Source organism: Podarcis vaucheri (genome assembly GCF_965113315.1).
Source record: "Podarcis vaucheri genome assembly, chromosome: 3".
NCBI classification, from domain to species: domain Eukaryota; kingdom Metazoa; phylum Chordata; class Lepidosauria; order Squamata; family Lacertidae; genus Podarcis; species Podarcis vaucheri.
Genome location: NC_138761.1, coordinates 85,208,132 through 85,226,627, shown reverse-complemented (window position 1 = coordinate 85,226,627; position 18,496 = coordinate 85,208,132). Strand labels below are relative to the sequence as shown.

Below are 18,496 nucleotides of genomic sequence, written 5' to 3'. Positions count from 1 at the left end.
ATCCAATTGTTCCCAGAGTTACCTAATCAATTCTTGGGGTTGTTTTTTTGCTGCTTGAGTTTGTTTCAACATTTTAGCATACGTATATTCTTTCTGGAGTTGATATATACAGTATCTGGGCTTGATGCTTTCTAATAGTCATGTCACCCTGTGTATTATTTAGAAGGTGTAATAAATGTTCTGCTGCTCATGCCTGAAACGGAAACATTTCATTAAAAATAGTTGTTACTGATTGTCAATATGCTTTGGCCCTTCAATTTGTAAATATCTGAAAGCATGGTACATACAGTATGATGCTCTCCATGGTTCTGAACATAAATTTGCTATAAACAGCTCCTGGCAATACTTTATATCAGTTTAACATTGCTGAAAGCATCCTTAGGACTGATGCCCAAATTATATTTTTGTACTTACTTGAGGATGCATGCATGTAATGATGTGGCGTTGGCAACAGATAAAATTTTCATTTTGATTTGTACAGAAAGAAGCCCATCCAAGTCTCCAGGGAGACAAAACACACACACACACTACATTATTATTATTATTATTATTATTATTATTATTATTATTATTATTACAGCCATTCCCGTGGCTTGCAATATCTGCATGACTCTCTGCTGGTTGACTATACTTTAATAACTCTGCTTTAAAGCCATTGGCTTTATTTTTTGGCTATGCTTATATTTTTTTATGGTTGCCTTCAGAAGTCCTTTTTAAGGAGTTAAAGGGAGGATATAAAATATTTGAGATGTAGAATTAGAGACACAAGCCCTATTCAATCATTGCCCCTATGCAGTTAACAATTGTACAAGGAGGAGAGTGGTTAATTGCTACCATGCCCATCTCATTCCACAACAATAGTTTGGTTTGCACTGTAAACACAGGCAACGGTTAAAACATCCCAGCTCTTCCTCTGGTTTGCCTTTTGCTCTCTTCCTTGAAAACAATGATCTTTAAGGTTTGTTGGCCTCATTGAGCAGATGGAATCAGCAATTCTGAGTGCAAGGAATTCTCCACAGCAGTGGAGGCACTGAGAGAATAATGGTATACAAAGTTATCCCCACCCAGCCAACTTGCATCAGCGCCATTGCTGCCTCACCATGTCTTTGAGAGAAATGGCTCCTCCTTGGAAATAAATTAGGGAGCTTTGGGCCTGGGTAGCACACAATATTTGCGTCTGAATATTAAGGTGAGGCTCCTCAGCAGCCAATTAGGGTTGGTGTGGTAGCATCCGGTCACATACGGCTTTCATCTAAATGGACTTTCTTTGTTTGGCAGGGCGACTTCTAACGTAAAATTGCTTCCATCAGAGTCCTGATCTGTTAAGACTAAAATCTGGAAGGCACCAGGGTGGTGGTGGGACATTTGAATGGGTGGGAAGCATCTGAAGATGCCTTCTTGTAAGTTGAACACGAGTCCCCTGAACTGCTGGGTGCAAGCCTGCCATCCTTTACAGTTTAGCACTTTACAGTGATGCACTGCAAGTAAAGAAATGAAGCTTTTTAAAATACTCACATTGTCACATTGTCCCGCTACCCCAGTACTGCCTACTCTGACCAATAGTGGTTGTCCAGTATCTTAGGCATCACTTGCTACTTGAGATCCTTTTAGCTGGAAATGACACGGGTTGAACCTGGGACATTGAGATCCAGCGCCGAGGGCCTTTTGGCGGTTCCTTCACTGTGAGAAGCCAAGTTACAGGGAACCAGGCAGAGGGCCTTCTCGGTAGTGGTGTCTGCCCTGTGGAATGCCCTCCCATCAGATGCCAAAGAGATAAACAACTATCTGACATTTAGAAGACATCTGAAGGCAGCCCTGTTTAGGGAAGTTTTTTAATGACTGAGGTTTTAATGTATTTTTAATCTTTGCTGGAAGCCACCCAGAGTGGTTGGGGAAACCTAGCCAGATGGGCAGGGTATAAATAATAAATTATTATTATTAATTATTATGATTATGATTGTGATTTATTGGACCTCTGCATGTACAGTGGTACCTCAGGTTACATACGCTTCAGGTTATAGACTCCGCTAACCCAGAAATAGGGCTTCAGGTTAAGAACTTTGCTTCAGGATGAGAACAGAAATCGTGCTCCGGCGGCGTGGCAGCAGCAGGAGGCCCCATTAGCTAAAGTGGTGCTTCAGGTTAAGAACAGTTTCAGGTTAAGAACGGACCTCCGGAATGAATTAAGTACTTAACCCGAGGTACCACTGTAATGAAGTCTTTGTACTATGGTCCCTTTCCTGTAAGTGAAGACACAATTGCCTTTGTGTCGCTTCTAAAGGGGAGACAGGAGTTGCAAAACGTGCCTTGCCCAAGACTTTGGGATGGTAAAATGAACTGGATGCTTTCCAGGTCACTCTCAGTCACTGCGTTACACAAAACCCACATTATGATTTAAGATAGAGGGAAGTGATTCGTCAGCATCCTGCTGATGTTGCGTGCAACATCAAATAGCTCTTTCCATTTTTATTAAGACTGCAAATCACAAAAACATGGGAAATCATTAACATTTTTTTATTGATGAAAAATCCAGAAGCCTACCAATTTTATTTAAAAAAAAAAAATGTAGGGGAGGCGAAATATTTAATTGTACCAAAAGATTAAGTTATTCAAAAAGAGAGGTTTTTGTGATCCAAAACCTTGAGGGCATTCTCACCCACTGAATTCTAAATTAGAGAAGGAGAATTAATTATCTGATCTCCCTCACCCCGCTGACAACTCTCTCTTTGTTGTGTGCTTGTTCTCTTCTGGTTTCAAGGGCTAGCTTTCATGTGGCTAGGACAGGATTCGACACCTTTCAATGCTCATTAGCCAACAGGACCTACATTTCACTTAATGCTTCATCTTGAGTTATGCTTCTGTAAAGAAAAAGGGCGTGATATCGCTGGTTAGCATTGCCCAACTCCTTTTGTGTCCCTGCTTGTCAGAAGTTGCAGAAACAATGAATGTGAAGCTCTGGAGATCCCAGAAGCTTCTGCTTCAACTGTACTGCATCCCGTGGCTTTGAAAATTCAATTTTCACATCTGAAAATAATGTGAAAATGACACCAACCACTGACAAACACCTTTGGTTGGGGGAAAAAAAAATCTAACCTGTCTTTGTTTAATCAAACTAAATTTCTATAAAATGCCATTGTGCTTTTATACATTGTTTTATGACATAATCTAACCCCCCCAATTGATTTGATCAGAAAATTATGTTCTATTTTTAACTGCAGCCTCAAAATTACAATTTACAGTGTATAATGTAAAAGCCTCACAATTCCTGCACTGCTGGGGGGTTGGGCTGGATTAGTCCCTTCCAAGTATGATTCTATAAAAAGCACCGTTTACTGACTGACCTAGATAATAAACTAATGAATGAAGAAAAGGTTTAGAAACTTGCATTTCAGTAGTCTGGTAAAGGTGGCATGTCTCAGACTAGTCGTTTGATCAGCATACATGTTAATGAACAATGATCACTATGTAGAGAATAACGTCATTGGCAAGATAATAATAATACTCAGTCCTTTTTTTCAGGAAGTGCTTAAGGGCACAGTATCAACACCTCTTTTAGTTGTTGTTCAAAAATGTGGCAAATATTGCAACAACTTCATGGTATTTTTCTACGGAGGGAAAACACTGATAATACTTATTAATATCTAATAATACCATATAGCGCTTTCAAAGTGTTCAGAACATTTTACATACAGATGGGCAGGGTATAAATAAATGATGGTGATGATGATGTAATCCTTACAACAATCTTGTAGGATAAGTCAGTATTCATTATGCTCTATATTGTAGATGACAGGGTCTGTGGAACGAGAACAGCTTAAGACCACTGTGAGAATTCATGGCTGAAGTCAGATGTGAACCAGAGAACTTCTGATCTGCAGTTCAGTCTCTTAGCCACTGAAGAAGAAGAGGAGTTTGGATTTGATATCCCGCTTTATCACTACCCGAAGGAGTCTCAAAGCGGCTAACATTCTCCTTTCCCTTCCTCCCCCACAACACACACTCTGTGAGGTGAGTGGGGCTGAGAGACTTCAAAGAAGTGTGACTGGCCCAAGGTCACCCAGCAGCTGCATGTGGAAGTGAACCCGGTTCACCAGATTAGGAGTCTACCGCTCTTAACCACTACACCACACTGGCTCCATGCTACAACAAAGAGATTTTACAGAAACCTCCCATGCAGTATCACACACCCATGCCAATATTTTATTTCTTAATGACATTCACTGCCTTTCTGTTCTTCCAAAGAGGTCAGGCAACCATATATAGTGGCATCTTGTACCCTCACAGCAACTCTGCAGGAAAGGTTAGGCTGTTACCTGACCAGCTACATCACCGGCCCTGAACTTGTGGGTCAGGACAACTGTGAAGTAAGTCACACCAGGTGTACCACCACCATCTTCTTTAAACTTTTAGAAATGTGCTTTCTTTTAAAGCAGGGGTGAAGGGATTCTGCATTGTTGGACCGCAACTCCCAACAGCCCCAGCCAGAATGGCCAATGGTCAGGGATGATGGGAATTTTGCCCAACAACATAGGGAGGGGCACAGGTTCCCCATCCCTGTTTTAAAGAGAAAGGGTTAAAAAAAAGTAAAGCAGAGAAATGGGAGAAACTGCAAGAAATAAAGAGAAAAGTGGATGCAACCGTGGTGGTGTGGCAAGAGGTGAAAGACAAACAGAAATAGAAATAAATTAAAAGCAGTTCCCAGGCTGGGATTAAAGGTAGATTTCCACCTGAAAAGGTTGAAGATGGGGCGAGAAATGGTCTTGAGAAGAAGAACATGATGTTCAAAACTCTGATCAGCTCACAGGAATTGGTGTATATATGACTTTAAGAAATAGACAAATATACAAAGTTTCCATATCACTTCTACCCTTTCTGCATGGATTGAAGGAAGGACCTTACACATCTGCCACGTATCCCGTGCATGGGGAGGATTTCGGGGCCCACTGTCAGACTGAGCAAAGAGATGCTCAGGTCTGTTTGATTCGCCTTGTGCAGACTGAGCATGCTCTCAAGACTCCCGTGTAACTGTGCCTTACAGGAAAAGGTGACAAACAAGCTGTCTTTGTGGGAGGTTGTCTGCCAGACTGATCTCCCTTTTTAAAAGACACCTGACACTGGCTGTCTTAATCAACCCAAACCCTCTAAGCTGTTTACAGAATATAGATACATACAATACATATGTTTTTATGAATACATCATAAAGCACCCAATAAAATCAAACACTACAAATTGACATAACGTTTTAGCAAAACATGAATAAAATCAGCAGGTTTAAAACACATCTGCACAATAAATTAAAATTACATGCCTGTGTAGGCTTGCCTAACCAAAAATGCTTTTAGTAGGCACCATAAATAATACTGTGAAGGTGTCTGCCTAATAGCAATTACTGAGCTACAGCTCCACAGCACCCATCTATCCTACATTTTTACAATTAGCCCTTCTTCAGATCCTCAGTGGGCTACGCTTGTCTTAGAAGGTGCAGAGGTTAGGGTTAGGTTAGAGGTTAGGGTTAGAGGTTAGAGGTTAGGGTTACCTCTTTATACACAGAGTTTAGGCATGGTAGTACTCATAATTGGTTTTAAAATGCACACATTTTGTGCAGAAGAGATTTCTCCTTCATGTATGCTTGAAAACCACAGGCATTTTCTGATGGAAACTACTGTAACATTCAAAATTAACCCCTACTTCCCTATTATAGCCAACAGTCATGGGAACCAATGTAGATGAAACACATTCAAGAATTTAATGTCAGGATCTTCTGTTCTCCCTTTAGTTTGCACCATTCATTTAATGTACTGTAGTAATGTTGCTCCTGAATCCCAGGCATAGGACTGAAGAACAATTCACTCACAGCTTACATTAGTCCCGGGACATTATTTAAGATTAAGCCCAGGGTTGTATCCCCATCTAGTCAGTTATGTGACCAACTGGCCTACGGCCTATAAAAGTGACCACTTTTTTCCAGACTGAAACATGCCTATGTGAATGTAATTGAACTCACCCACTGCTATAACTTTTCTTCCTTTGGATGAATCCTTGATTTCATTCTTCATATTGAGATCACCCTGAGCATTTGGTCTTCTGCTGGGGTGGGGAAGAGCACATCCCTGGGGCTAAATTACTCTTGGCACCCATAACGATTCTCACTGTGTCCCCACAGAGGCTGCTAGATTTGTTTTCTTCCTCAGCAGCTGTTAGCACTACTTCAGTAATACTCAGCAGATTAAAGTAGCCTGCATTTAATTAATTGCAATAAGCTACTGTAGTTGCTGTGGGCTTTTTCCCCTTCCTAAGAGAGAGTTGGGCACTCTGAACAGTATTTTGATTTCCAAATGTAAAGCGGCAAGGCTAGCTGTGGCTCCTCTGGTGCACGAGGGTGCAGAATTCTGCTCGGAGACACTTGGCCAAACTGTTTCCCCAATTTTCTTGCTGAGGCCTCCCTGGAGCCACCTCTCCCCAGTAACATTGCTGAAGTGCTTCCCTCCCCTCTATATCTGCCATCTGTCATAGATGTTTAAGTTGAGTTTTCTGCATTGTGGGGCCTTGGACTAATGACCCTTGGGGTCCCTTCCAGCTCTACAACTCTACGATTCTATTTTTCAAATGCTCCAGCAGTGCAAACAATGAATCACCAATCACACACCCACATCCAAAATCACAGAGCTAAGAGTTTGTGGGTGCCAGACTCCCCTAAATTCCTGGGTTCAGTAAGTGTTAGAATTTAATCAATGTCTGGAGTCTAACTGGATGCCACACTCCTAAGCCCTGGATGCAGCCTCCTGTGTTCAGGAGATCACCTAGGACAGGCATAGGCAAATTCGGCCCTCCAGCTGTTTGGGGACTACAATTCCCATCATCCCTGACCACTGGTCCTGTTAGCTAGGGATAATGGGAGTTGTAGTCCCAAAACATCTGGAGGGCCGAGTTTCCCCATGCTTGACCTAGCAGATGGGCCATTAAGAAAACAAAGGAAAGGTAATAGGCCATTAAGAAAATGAATAGGAGAGTGGGCTCAGGGTTAGTTAAAAGACAAAGCCAGAGTTGAGAGTTTGCTGTGATGTGAGCTAGAGGAAAAAAGGTTGCAGGCTCTTAAAGGGAGCAAGCTGTAGAGGCTAGCAGATCACGATAGTTGAGTTCTGTTTGCATACAAGGCTGTGGCTGTGGACACGGGGGAGGGGGGACCAGACCCTTTGGGAGTGTTGATGCTGTGAGCCCCTCCATCGTAGGCTTAGGAATTGACCTGGCAACAGCACAAAGCTTTCATACTTAGATACGTATGGAAAAAGTATAGGGCAGTTGAGAAGAGTGCTGGACTGAGAGCCAGGAGATTTGGACTCAAGTTGCATAGCTAAGAAGGGATTTATCAGCTGACCTTGAGCTGCGCTCTCTCTCTCTCTCTCCTGCCCCCCCTTCAGTTCAGCAGTTTATTGTGAAGATAGAAACAAGGGGAGGAGACACCATGGGGTGGAGGGAGATGCTCAGTTTGATCTAAAGCCAAGCAATCCATTACAGTGTGGCTAACTTTTGGAACCAATTTATTTTCATAGAGGCACTCCACCTGAGAAGAAATCATCTTGAATGATAGTTATCACTTCCCCTCCCCCCAACTAAAATAAAAAGTATTGAAGCAACATATAATTAAGCATAAATGTAATACCCCCCCCCCATGACAGATCAGTTATAATGGGTCTAAAATTGATCTGGTGCTCTTTCTGAAAGCATCACTTTTATTATGGGTTTTTTTTTTCATAGCAGGAAACCATTAAATTGGATGTGAAAAACGTGCATCCAATTAGCACTGCAGAGCTCAATAAATATTAGGAGGACTGGTTTCTCTTTTCCCAGACTCTTACCCCTATTCTTATAAAATCACAGACCTGGAAAGACTCCAAAAGTCATCTAGCCCACCCTTCCTGATACAGGATATGCAACTTCAGTGTGCCCACAACCACATGCCACCTGTCTGCTTCCAGCCATCCAGGGCTGCATTCACTTGTGGGGTTGTTGTGTTAGTTTAACTGTTTATAAGGCTAGAGCTTCTTGGTCTTTTAACATTCCTTTCATGCTACACAGACACATTCCATTACATCTTGCCCGCTGCTCTGCCGTGTTGTGGTAAATGTCATTCACATGGCAAGAACAAGCAGCAAACATCAACAGAGGTCAACTGAGATGTTGGTTTCGGCCACCCTGTATGCACATGATTCACCGTGACCCTCTCCCTCTATATGCTACCATTCTTCTAGGCAGAAATTTCTAGGCCAAAATACCAGTGTGCTCTTGTCAGGCAAAAAGAAGAGAGAGAGAAAAGAAACAGTGTGAGCCTTGAAATGGGTGGAGAGTTCAATGCATGCTGGTATATCACCTCATGACTCAACAGCTCTGGTGTGAGCCCATGAAAACGGAGGGCAAATTCCCACAATTTTCTAAGGGATTGCTTTTTCCTGGAATCATATAACACAAGTGCTAAACTTGCGCAATATTCCCTCAGTTTTCTAAGGGGCTTCTGTGCCGTGTGAAAACTCAAAAATAATGCACAAATCTTCAGTTAGGGAAATGTTGGGGAAATGGACTATACCGCAGTGTAAATGCAGCCCAGAGCTGGCTGTTAACCTCCTCTTCTGTCTCAATAGTGCATGGAAGAGGATACTCACACAATCAGAAATAGGCTGGATCTAGACATATCAAAAAAGTGTTTCAGGAAAATGCATTCTAAACTTCGTAAAGGGAAATCGTGTTGGTGAAAAACGGGACTCCACAGCGCCATCTGGTGTCACAGTGTTATAAGCCTTATAAAATGCTTTTCCTTTACCAATGCAGCTGAGTCTCTAGTTGGCTTTGCCTGTCATTGGCTATGGCTCTGCCTACTGTTCGCCTCCCTGCCTTCTGCTCTACCAGCCTCAATGGGCACCACTCACCACTGAGAGTCCACATCTTCTGAAGCTATGTATTCCGCTTTTGAACAGTCCATAACATCAGGATGGTCTGCTTAGAGCCCTGGGAGGACTGTGTGAGAATGATGTTTGAGTGAAACATTCCATAATCCCGGGTAAGTGTGTTTATTGTATACTGTATGTATATTGCTAGGTTTCTCTGTATAATTATGCCACCTATAGCTGTGCTTACAGCTAATGATCTACTGCCGCCACCACCAACAATAACAACAAAAACCCACAGCTGTGCAGGCTGCACATGAAAGACTTGGAAGTATTTCCTCAGGAATGTGGTGTTATCACTCTTCCCAAGTATGCTAGACCAAATGGAAGGGATTGAAAAAGACAAATTAGTCAAAACAGTCTTTCATCTGGTGTTCTGTCTTCTGAAATAGATTACAGTCTGCCATTTAATTTTAACGTTATTATTGTTCTGCATATTTTCCTCAAATTCAGTACAGTATTATTCTCATATTTTGGATCTTGTTCTTGTTAGGATGAAGCTTTTTCCTAATTCCTGTTACAGTCCTGCACGCTGTTTCTCATAAGTAAGTATTCTTGGAGTAGCCAGTGGTGTAATTGAAATCCAGCTGCACTATCCCCTCTTTGCAGAGAGTGCAGGAGAACAATCCTCTGTAAATCATGTGTCTTTCGTTTCTGTCTAAGCAAGGCCTGGAGATGTGAGTAAATGGAATCAGATTTATTGTCCGTTGCCAGTAAGCCAACAAACAACTTCCTTTTGATAACATTTACTAACAAAAATAGCCAAAGTGAGCATTATTTATAGCTTTATTAAAAGCTATTGCCATGGTCTGTAACTATTCTCTGAGGCAGTATTTTCTCCTTCCTAGAGTTTGCAAGACTTCAGAGGGGGATGTTAACGTTGCATCGTTTCAGCAGGGGTAAAATATTTGCACTGCTATCACAATTATCCATTTCAATTTGCTACACTCTCTGCTCTCAAATCAGGACCATTTTGCAGCACATTTGACACATGAGCTATACCTTTACAGCCCACTGTCTAGTTCCCACTTTCTCAAGAACTGTGGCCCTGGTATTATTTTCAATTTTCTTAGCCTGAAAACATGCTGAGACTGGCCTACTATTTCCTATAGCCAGGACCCTCCAGCCAATTATTGTGTTTCTGGTGGAACCTATGGCCTCTTTGGCCCATGGACCAATAGATTTGAATGCCCACCAAACAGCCAGTCAAACCAGTGGTGTAGCGTGGGGGGTGCCAGGGGTGCCGGCCGCACCGGGCGCAACATGGGCGGGGGGCGCGCTCGCACTAGCAGCTGTCTGCCCCTACTAAAATCCACGGGTTAGGGAGCCCGCGCTCGCTCGGCTTGGCGAGGAGGTCGCGGAAGGGGGAGAGCGAAGCCTTCTGCTGCAGGCAAAAAAAGGAGAGGAAGCTGGGCGGGCGGGCTGGCTGGCGGGGGTCTGGCTGCGCCTGCTGCGGCCGTTGCCGCTGCTGACAGCTTGGCGAAGCGGAGGGAGAGGAGCTTTATGGTAATTGCGGCTCTCTCTCCACTGGCCGCCTGGCTAGTGAGCCGAGCCGAGCCGGGAGTCTGGCGAGGGGGCGGGAAGAGACTTTTCCACCTCGCCTGGTCAAAAAGGAGAGCGGAGTCTCCTCAGGGCGCCCTCAGGCAGGGCAGGGCAGGGCAAGGCAAGCAGAGCGAGGAGGAGAGAGAGGGGAAGTGGGGGGGAGCAGCCAGGAAACGCTGCGGTGTGGAGGAGGAATCAATTAAGGAGAGAAAGCGAAAAGCCTTGGAGAAAGGGAAAAAAGGAAAGAAAAGAGGCAGCTCCAGGAGAGCGCGGGGGAAAGAGAAGCCTCACTGCTGCTGCTGCTTGGGAGAGTAAATTACTGTACTTGCCTTGCCCCGGGTTAGGGGGCGCAAATTACTTGCCTTGCCCCGGGTGCTGATAACCCACGCTACGCCACTGAGTCAAACTGACCAATTGCTCTGCGGCTTGTAAAGGTAACAATAAAATACAACTCTAAACCGGCTGAGAATTACAGGAAAGGGTGCTCTCAGTATCCTGATCATGGTTTTTATTCATGGCACCTTTCCCTGTCATTCTGAAGCAGATGTGGCGGTTTCATCTGACAGTGAATAAGCCTTGGTTTAGACAAAAGTGAGCTGTTGTTGTTTACATTTGTCAGTCATGTTGTACAAAAAAGTCTCAAAGCAACTTAGCAAGATAAAATGCAAAGAATGCACAATACCAAATTCCTAAGATTCCCACAACACAAAATTCAGCCAACAACACAATAAGAAGGACAAGTCCTATTCCACCCACTAAAAGATAAGTGCTACAATAGAGGGTAACTGGGCCACCAAATGCCTGCGGAAATAAAATTGTCACTGGTGCCTAACAACTGGCGATGGTGCCAGGCACATTCCACAAATGAGGGGCCACCAATGAAGAGGCCTATTTTCTCTCAGTTGAGGAGGGTGTCATGTTACTTGTGTTGGATGGCCCTATGACTGGGAAAGTCATGGATATGCATGCAGCAGATGGATCGCAAGGCCGTGGCCCACTTTAAAAGCATCACCCTATATTACACTGCCTTACATCACCTGGCTTTCATCTAAAGGTGAATTTCCAAATATAAAAGCACAATGTCATAATTCAGAATAATTTCTTAACAATCAAAACAATTCTAGTCACTACAACCACAGGCAATATAAAATTACTAAACAGAAGGGTAGTTAATCAGAGTTCTCCAAAACATGGCTGAAAAGGTGTGCCTTAAGCACACATTTTAAACACATACAGAGTTGGCACCTGACACAAATCTAAAGACAAAGGGATCCAAAGCCTGGGTGCTACCACAGAAAAGGCCCCGTGGCATGCCAGCACCCGTCAAATCTCTGAGGGAAGTGGAATTCCTAGCAAGGCATCTCCTACCAGTCTTAACTGCAGGGCTGACCTGCACGGCCTGAATTATTACCTCAGTTTGATACAGTGGTAGGTAGAATATTAGACTTGGACAAGGGAAGCTGGGTGGCTGTTGGATGATATGGGAGCAGCCATACTAAACTAACCTACCTAACTTTCACACCAGTTTTCATGAAGCTAAAATTGAATAGCCCCATGTATGGTGGGATACAAATATGGTAAAAGTTTGCTTTTCTACCAAGAATCAAAGAAACACATGAGGAGGTATCGGAGAGTTCAGACCTTTCCTGACGTTCTCTCTGGAGAGAATCACATAGTTGTTTTATTGGCAATGGGGTAACTTGTGTCTTTCAGTGTTTTCTTGATAGCAAGCAGAAGCTGTAAGTTGTGAATCTGATTTCCAGGAAGAGGAAACACACCCGTGAGCGAGCAATGTTTGGGTGCAGCAGCTGGAGGGGAACCAGCTGTTCCTTCTCAGAAAAGAGCTTGAGACAGAAGCAAGCATTAACTGTCTTCGCCCAACCCTTTCCGATACCTGCACTTAGCCAGTTGTCAGTCAACATGGCGTCTCTTAGCCAGGATGCACCTTCATGTTTCATCATCAACACTGCACTATAAAGTTTGTGGTGTTCAGTTTTTCTGAGACGCTCGAATCGTGGTGACAAAAAAACTGCCTATAAACTCTCTGAGTCATTTATAATAGAAAGGTAGCAGGAGGTTTCATGGTATTACCCAGGTATACGAGCAGCCTTTGTTTGCAGTCATTACAAGCAGAAGCAAATTCCCTTTGTTAGATGACAGAATGTGTCAGCAAATTATGCCTCCCTCAATAGATCATTATTTCTCCCTCAGAAAGCAGGGTTTGCAGAAACCTGATACTTTACACCTTGAGGAAAATGACTCACAAAGCATCTTCCAGATATCTTCCCGACTCCTGAAGGCAGCGGTATCTGAGGCCTGCTCTCTGAAGCTGGATTAAGTCAACGCAATAAAATAACAAGCACAAAGCCTTTGTCATTTCAGTCCATTACCTAGTTAAGCAGAAGTGTTTCGTTCATGAGTCCAAACAAGACTGGGGTTATGAGGATGAGTAGGTGTCATGGCCAAACAGCTTTCCAGGTCATGTGGCCAGCATGACTAAACCGCTTCTGGTGCAATGGGACACCGTGACGGAAACCAGAGCACATGGAAACGCCGTTTACCTTCCTTCCACAGCAGTACCTATTTATCTACTTGCACTTTGATGTGCTTTGGAACTGCTAGGTTGGCAGGAGCAGGGACAGAGCAACAGGGCTCACTCTGTCATGGGGATTTGAACCACTGACCTTGTGATTGGCAGGCCCAAGAGGCTCGGTAGTTTAGACCACAGAGTCCCCTGCGTCCCCTTCACCTTTACATCCTGAAGTATAGTGCAACAACAGTGAGACAAGAAAAAAACTGATATTTTTCGTATAAGAAGTTACAAGAGTCCAGCAGGAAGTTACAGTATATTCACAGACAGGAAATGAAGTAGTATGCTCAGAGGTACCAGCCTGTTGGTTTTGGAATCAAGGTGCTCATACATAGAATCATAGAATTATAGAGTTGGAAGGGACCCAGATGGTCATCTAGTCCAACCCCCTACGAGGCAAGACACCTGTCCCCAGCTGTCCCTGGGTGGGCTCGAACCACCAACCTTCTGGTTAACAGCCAGATGCACTGCCCATTGTGCTACAAGGATGTACTGTATGTAATTCTGCCCTCTTGTCCTTAAAGAGCACTATTGGAGGCCCTAAATGAGTGGTTGTGTGTGTGTTTCATTAAACAGACTTGTATATTCTAGAGAGAATATCAGATTCTGGGTTGTGCAAACAAGATCCCTATTATGAATAAAACCAGCCAGCCTTTGTTTTTATTAGGGCCTGTGATATATGGAAGAAATTATGCTCCCTGGTGATTTAATTAGACTTCTCCGCTTTGCCTTGCAAGTCAGTGTGGAGCCTTCAAATATCCTGATCAGTGTTCAAGGTTGATATTCAGAAATACTGCTACATTAGTGGGTTTGTGTTTTTTAAAAAAATCTCTTTCAGTTCTGAAATAAGATGCTAAATATTGATATTTTTTTTAAGACAGAAAGATGAATGGTATATCCTTGTGGAGACCTTCTCTTTTGAAATATTCGCAGCATGCTTTGTCTCCTTGTAACATTTAACGGAGAAATAAAGAAGCTTGGAATAATACCAGCAGGAATGTGCTGATAAGTAAGTATAAAAGGGCCATAAAATATTTGTGACTTGTCTGGACTTCCTGGGAAGCTAAGCTGCTATCCAATCTCCCTATAAAAGGCAGGACATTTAATATGTGCACATTAGACCACAATTAGATAGATAATGTGGTGGTTTCATGACTCAGAAATTTAGATGCTTCCAAGTGTGTGTTCTGAACAGGAAAACAAGACAATGCATAACTTTTAATGGGGTGCAAATACTTTTATTTTGATAATGATGATGCAAAATTCAGGAGTCAGTGAAGTTTTGTAGGAGGCAGCTTGGAGAGGGGGAGAGATGTAGATTAGAGCTTGTGGAAGGCAGTGTCTTTATGAGTTTGTCCTGGTCTGTTTCATGCTCTGCCAGTAGCCACTTGAACATTCCTCAATTGGAAGGAACAAAGAGGACTAGTGACCCTGTTTTTTGGCTTGTTTAGCCTACCTACGATGTAAGCTGAATTGCACTGAAAGTGACTGAGGAAGCTGACAAAGGAAAGAGACAAGGAAGGGATTAGGGAAGTAAGAGAAAGGGGGAACATGTCCCTTCCACTGGCTCGGCTGAGAAACCATCTGGCTCTTCCTCAAGTGACACCTATGCCTAGAAAGTCCAAGTCCAAGCAGTTTCCCACTTACCCTGTGCTTTCTAGGCTCAGGTCTCAGCGGTTTTGCCCTGCCACTTTCCCCTGGAAAGCCCGCTCTTTGGCGCTAAGTCGGAACAAAGAGCAGTCTGCAGAAAATCCCATTTCTGTTTGTTCCAATTCAGCGCTAAACCACGTGTTTCCAAGGAGGAAAGCATTAGGGCAAACAGAACTGTGGTTGAGCCCTAAATCTCTTTTGAAGCCATCCAAGCTGATTCATTTCCTGAATCTTCCAGTGTTCAGTTTCTGACAGAAGGAGAAAAACTTTCCTCTATCCACTTTCTCTACACTGTGCATTATTTCACACACTTCTATCATGTCTTCTCATATTCACCATTTCTCTAAACTAAAAAGCCCCAGAGATTGTAGAATTTCCTTATTGAGGAGTAGCTCCATCCCCCAAAATCATTTTGCTTGCCTTTTTCTGAACCTTTTCCAGATCTGCAATATCCTTTTTGAGCTACTTTTTTATTTAATGCTGGTGCCGAGTTCAGAATGTGTATGATTCATCCGCCATTTTTTGTCTTTGTAAAGTCAGTTGTAGTACTATGTGTTTTCCTTAACAAATGATGCAGATGCTGTTAACTCAGTCACTATTTCCCCCTAGTGGTTGTTCAGAAAATGCATTCCTAAATGAGACACCCAGATGTCGAATAAGCCTGAAAAAAGCTTAGTTATATGAAGGGAATGGACTAAGGATCAGCTGTCTGTCAACAGGGAAGGCCCTTCTCTGATATGTAACACAAGAAAATTATAAACAGGAGGTACAGCCAATTTCTTCATGATACCAAGTGAGTTGTTTCTAATGTTAGTCATACTCATTATATTAGTCAGACCCATTAAAATTAATGGACATGGTTAATTTAGGTTTATTCATTTCTGTGGGTCTACTCTGAGTAGAAGTTAGTTGGGTGCAATCTAGGGGCTCTTGCTTATGCCCAGGTAACTGAAGTAATTAAGAGTACAATGGAACTTCATATGACTAAAAGAGCTCATTTTGGGTCATGATTATGATTCTATGTTCATGACTCTTTGATTACACATGCAGACACATGCATTAACATGTAAGGTATGTTGATCACAGGCATGAGTAGACCTGGCAACAGTCTTCATGGAGAAGTCATTTTAAAAGTTGTGCAAGACAGAAACAGCATTAAATGAAAAATAGTAGTAGTGGTGGTGGTAGTAGTAATAATAATGATAATAATAATAATAATAATAATAATAATAATAATAATAATAATAATTTTATTTATACCCCCGCCCATCTGGCTGGATTTCCCTAGCCACTCTGGGTGGCTCCCAGTACAAATAGCATTAAATGAAAAATACACCAGGACATAAAGCAGATCACACACTCCAGCATTTCATCAGAGGATGTGCCCCTTTTGCCAGAAATGTCCTAATAAGAGGAGAATGAGACAAGCGTTTTTGTTTGGATAAGCTAATGTTGTGTACTGGCTGGCAGAGAACAAACCATTGCATTGCTGACAATAGACTTGCCCACATTATCCACCGCTTTAAAGCTCTGTGTCTGAGCACCTCTGTTTTTAATCTGGAGGTTTTCCCATGAAAACCTGCTCTTTAGAACTCAATTGGAGCAAACGTCAATCTACGGAAAACCGAAATTGATGTTCGCTGGGAATTGTCTGTAGATTCTCCTAGCCCTGCCTCAGTTGTCAAGGAAGGAAGTCATCGGACAAGTGACAGCAGATCTCGATGACAAAATGTCTTTCTTCAGTAACAAGCAGGGAGGGGGAAAGCAGAGCCATGAAACAGCCTGAGGTTGCCATAAACCTCCGTCTTTTCCACACACACAACAGGAACCTCATGGGGGGAATTGCTGAAAATAGGTCATCGGATAGTAGGTGTGTATATAAGTGATATATACCAAAATGTTGGACTAGTATAGGTCAGTGGAGTTCATGTAGCTAGCATAATAATGTATTCTGAGTCCACAACAGAATTATTATATGGTAATCAGAACATCATTGATCCAACAATCTCTGTTCTCCTTCACATCACTCACAAAGAAACAGCTTTAATGCTTTGTTGGACACAAGGCCTCTATTTACAATTGCTTGGTTGCCTGTTGGGTTAGAATGTGAGAGTTTGACTCTCAAAGGCATAGAAATCCAGATCCAAACCTTGGCTCTTGATATCTTTTCATTCATCCAAGTGAAGGATCACACTAACGAGAAGCTGAGTAAGGTGCAACTTTCTTCCTGTCCCTTTTTTCCAGAGTTCATAACAAACGTTATGCTCATCCACTTTCTTTCCTAGGAGATTACGGTATTTCACATCTCTAGATTAGGAGTATTAGGCACTAGTGATTTCTGTGTCTCCTTATATGCTGCTCCGCATTAATTGCCACACCTCTGATTTATGCAGGCTTTGTTTCTTGTAATAAACCACCTCTTTTGAGTAGTCTTGTGTGAACTCATGTTCTTGACAGTAAAAAAGACTGGGTAGACACACAAGGGAACACAGCTCAAATGTTTCACCTGCAAATGTTCCTGCCTCATGTGTGTTTTGGAGTCATGTTTCACCTGCAAATGTTCCTGTGTGTTTTGGGGTCATGTACACGCACATGCACGCTCCTACATACGTGACAGCCCTTCCTCAGCAAGAGCTCAGGATGTTGTGTATCAAACAAAGGAAAAGACTACAACAACCTATCTATAGATACTAAAATTTTAGTACCAGACCATAAACACTGCAGGCGAGGAATGCAGCTCTTATTTATGAAACTTCAGGCAAATAAAAATGTTTCCAGGTGGCATCTGGAACCTAGCAATGTGGGAGACAGATACATCTCTAAGAAGAGATAATTCTAGAGTTGAGAACTTACCTTGGAGAAGGTCCATCTACATGTCTTCTAACCCCAGATTCCGGCAGTTCCTGCAAGCAGGGGAGGCCCTCGCACACTGATCTTAAATATTGATTTGGTTGGCGTTGGGGGAGGAGCTCCTTAGGATGATTGGATCCCAAGCTATGTAGGGCCTTGGTTCACCAACACCTTGATTCGAGCCTGGTAGCATGCAGTCAGTCAAGGCAGAGATATTTTTGGACAGGTGTTATGGAATCCCAACCCATGGAGGATGCGGACCATTTGGATCCCTTCCAATCAGGGTTCAGGCCTCATCATGGGACTGAAACTGCCTTGGTCGCACTGGTTGATGATCTCCGGCGAGCTAGGGACAAAGGTGAGAGTTGTTTCCTAGTTCTGCTGGATCTCTCAGCGGCCTTTGATACAATCGACCATAACATCCTTCTGGACCGTCTAGAGGGGTTGGGAGCTGGGGGCACTGTTATACAGTGGTTTCGCTCCTTTCTCCTGGGCCGTGTTCAGAAAGTGGTGGTGGGGGATGAGTGTTCAGACCCTTGGGCCCTCACTTGTGGGGTGCCTCAGGGTTCCGTCCTCTCCCCCATGCTTTTTAACATCTATATGAAGCCGCTGGGAGAGATCATCAGGGGGTTTGGACTGGGTGTCCATCAATATGCAGATGATACCCAGCTCTACCTTTCTTTCAAATCAGAACCAGTGAAGGCGGTGAAGGTCCTGTGTGAGTGCCTGGAGGCGGTTGGAGGATGGATGGCGGCTAATGGATTGAAGTTGAATCCTGACAAGACAGAAGTACTGTTTTTGGGGGACAGGGGGCGGGCTGGTGTGGAGGACTCCCTGGTCCTGAATGGGGTAACTGTGCCCCTGAAGGACCAGGTGCGTAGCCTGGGAGTCATTTTGGACTCACAGCTGTCCATGGAGGCACAGG

At 43.3% G+C, this 18,496-nt stretch overlaps 1 long non-coding RNA gene across 2 annotated transcripts in view; it reads right to left on the bottom strand.

The window, feature by feature from the left end:
* The window catches only part of LOC309529945, a 59,049-nt gene extending 41,236 nt beyond the window's left edge, over positions 1 to 17,813 (bottom strand). For both annotated transcript variants that reach the window (XR_014218536.1, XR_014218537.1), the window contains exon 1: positions 17,575 to 17,813. This is a non-coding gene — a long non-coding RNA (uncharacterized lncRNA). The remainder of the gene's footprint in view (positions 1 to 17,574) is intronic.
* Positions 17,814 to 18,496: the final 683 nt, after the last annotated feature.